This window comes from Alligator sinensis, unplaced genomic scaffold (assembly GCF_000455745.1).
Source record: "Alligator sinensis unplaced genomic scaffold, ASM45574v1 scaffold27_1, whole genome shotgun sequence".
Lineage (NCBI taxonomy): Eukaryota > Metazoa > Chordata > Crocodylia > Alligatoridae > Alligator > Alligator sinensis.
In genome coordinates, this window is record NW_005842554.1 from 485,656 (window position 1) to 489,041 (window position 3,386).

Genomic DNA, 3,386 nt, shown 5'->3' on the forward strand with positions numbered 1-3,386 from the left:
AGTGGGGAAAGGGAAGTTTGTCCCTCACCAAAGCACATGTGCAGGGGCATGCTCTGCAGCACAAAGTAGTGGCACAAATTTGTGCTGCTACTATTTGTGTCACTGCAAGTGCATGGCCCTGCACATCTGGACATGGCCAGAGATCCCAGCCAACCCGTTTTTTAAATGGGATGCATCCCCAGTTGATTCTAGGATAAATATTATTACACTTCTTTTTTATTGATTTAAACCCTGATTACTCATGATGATGAATATCCACTGTTCCCACTGAAGTTAATTTAACCTCCCTGTAAAGATCACACAAAGTTAATAGACCTGTGTGCAGTCTGCACCTTTCCTAGGGAATGATACTGTAATTTCAGAAGCATTTTACAGGAGTCTGAGGTGGCAGAGATGTTTACAAAATATCATCTACACTATAGCTTCCTGGGAATCACAGTAATACCGTACAATGAGAAGTTTTCTTCATCATTCTTCTAACTCCTTAATTAGCCATTCGTTTTTTAATCTGGATTTCAGCTTTATTCATGCCAAATTCATCAAGTAAAGGTCAAAGATATAGTTAGGTCTCAGGTCTGCCATCTTACTAAAAACCCTGCAAAGGAATATGAAAACCAGGACAAACAACAAAAACAATCATCCACAGAACTCCCATTGTTCTTCCATTGTCCACTTCCCAAGGCAGACATTTTATAGATAATCAGGCATCTATTTTTAGCTATATTGATCCTGAAGTAAAATTCAACAAGACAAATAATATGGTGCTTCTGATGGTTCCAACTAACGAATGTGTATTTGCCAGGTTTTCAATATCTGCAATATTTGTTGATCTTCAATAAATGTCCATATGAATGTGGAATATTCATATATATGGTACATATTCAGTGACTATATACTGTAAACAGCGGAAAAAGTTCCTTGCTCATTCCAAGTCTCTTATACTCTCTTCTTTCGGATAAAGAAGTTGTCTCGGTACCTCACATTGGACAAGAGAAAAGTTCTTATTTCTAATTAATATGTGTTTCAACCAAAAGACTCTATTAAATTGGGTTTGCCCATCAGTGTCAGTGATGGGATCTGGTCAACACTCCAGGTCTAACTTTTCCAGATTTTAAAGAAGTTCAAAATCTGAAGTCAGAAAAAAACTATCATTTTCACAAACCAAAATCAACTTTTCAATCTAAACACTCCTGAACTGCACAGGACATTCAGCTCTAGACCTGGGGTACATAGCTTTGTCACACTTCTAACTTCTGTGTGATTTACTGAGAGAAATTAAAGAGAGATTCGGGATGCTGCATGGGAATTGCTTTACACCAGGGAATGTTTAGGGGTCTAAGCAGATTGTCTCTTTAGAAATCCTTCTGGGTAGGATTAATGAATAGTTAATGCGTATGCTTGTTTCCAAAACGGCCAATGAGCTGCTCCTGTAGTTGCTTTTATCTCTTTTCCTCCACCTCTGTATTTATTTATGCCACATTCATCATGTGGGCATCTGAACACCTATATAGTTATATTGCACCTATATATATTGTTAAGCTTTTCTAACTGTGTGATTCCCATAGGCAGAGTTTGCTGAGCATCCATTTAAAATGATATTAATGAAATAACTTTTACTTAATTAAAGTCAGTTATTGACAAGCTCATAGGCTTACCATGCTGTTTTGCAAACTAGTATAAAACAATTGGATTTCCCATCTAGCCACCTGGCTCTAAACAATGACTCCAGATATTAAGAGGCTCGCTTCACATCAAATTACCCTGTTAAATGTTAAACAGCCAGGCTGGTTGGAATCCAATAGCAACTCCATTTGGATGAGCCGTTATTGGCAGTTAGGATGAGGAGAGCGGTTGACTAATGGTGATTTTATGCAGATTCTGGAGTTGAAGGTCATGGAGTTGCTACTTGTGGTAAACTTGTGGCAACTTCATAACAGGGCTGCCATAAACCTGCCAATAGAGGCAATCTCTGGTATATATGAACCATGTCCTAAGAGGGCTGGACTGTCTCAGGAAATGTACAGCATTTGTGTAGGTCTTGGACACCTAATGCAATACAAGCATCCAGGCTCATATTTAGGCTAGTCATTTCTCCAGGTGTAGGGGACATATCTGTTCAAGCTGGGAATAAATAGAGCATCAAATCCTTTACTCACCCCCCCAAAAATGTTATTTTGAGGTGGCCAAAACTATTTGAAAACTTGACCCAGGTTCAGTAAATAGCTTCAGCTTATCCAAAAATGGAGGGAAATTGGCAATGTCAGAATAGTTCACTCGAAAATAATGCATGCTGATTTATCAAACTAGAGTCGAAAAGGGTCATTAGCACCATATACAAACAGAGATGGCAGTAGTCAGGGGTCCACTTCTGCCCCAGAGCTAAGTTAGGGCACTTACCTGGAGGGTAAGAGTCCTAGTGTCAAAGCCTCTCTCTGCCTGATTTGGAGCAGTGACTTGAATCCATGTCATTTCCCCACCAAGAGAGCGCCACTGAGCCAGAGGGTTTAAGTTAACTGTCACCTACATCCTTCTGTGAATGGCATCTAACTCCCTGAGAATCCAGCCTCTGTTCCCAAGACTTCTATCTCAAATGTGCTTAAAATGCCTGAAATAAAAATGATTTTGTTTCGCTTCACTATATGGTACTTCAGCTTAAGATTGGTCCTCTGTTTTCTCTTCAGATCTGTCAGGGAGTAAGTTCTCCCCACAGCTTGGATACCTATAGGGTGCATGGGGATCTGATTCTCCTCTCTCCCCTTGTACAGTCACTTATGCCTCTGCACAGTGGGTTTAAAAAAACAACCACCCAGAAAATCACCATGGTAACATTTTGTACAACCTGCATTTTAGGGGTAGGGAAATGGAAAAACAGGCCCCTGGGAGCAGAGCTAGCCCTTGTGCTGTAGAGGACAAGAGGTGAACTTAGCACAATTACTCAAGCCATGAGAGATCAGACCTGATTTTCATGGCACTTGCAGTTCACACTGATCTCACTCACGGTGATGGATGCTGAGCCTTTCTGAAAATCAAGCCACTTATATACCAATATCTGTACTGGGGCCAGTATGCTGTAAAATGGGACTTAGGACATTTCTGTGACTACAGGTGAGATTAATTGTATCTGATCTAGTCTCCATACCACTCAGAAACTGACATCCCTATATCTTCCATCCACAATCTGCACTGATGATACATCTTTCCTGATCACAAGCCCTGGTTCTCATGGGAGACTTCAATCACCGTAACATCTGCTGGGAGAGCAATACAGCAGTGCACAGGCAATCCAAAAAGTTTTTGGAGAGTGTTGGGGACAACTTTCTGGTGCAAGTGCTGGAACAGCCAACTAGGGGCCATGCTCTTCTTGACCTGCTGCTCACAAATAGGGA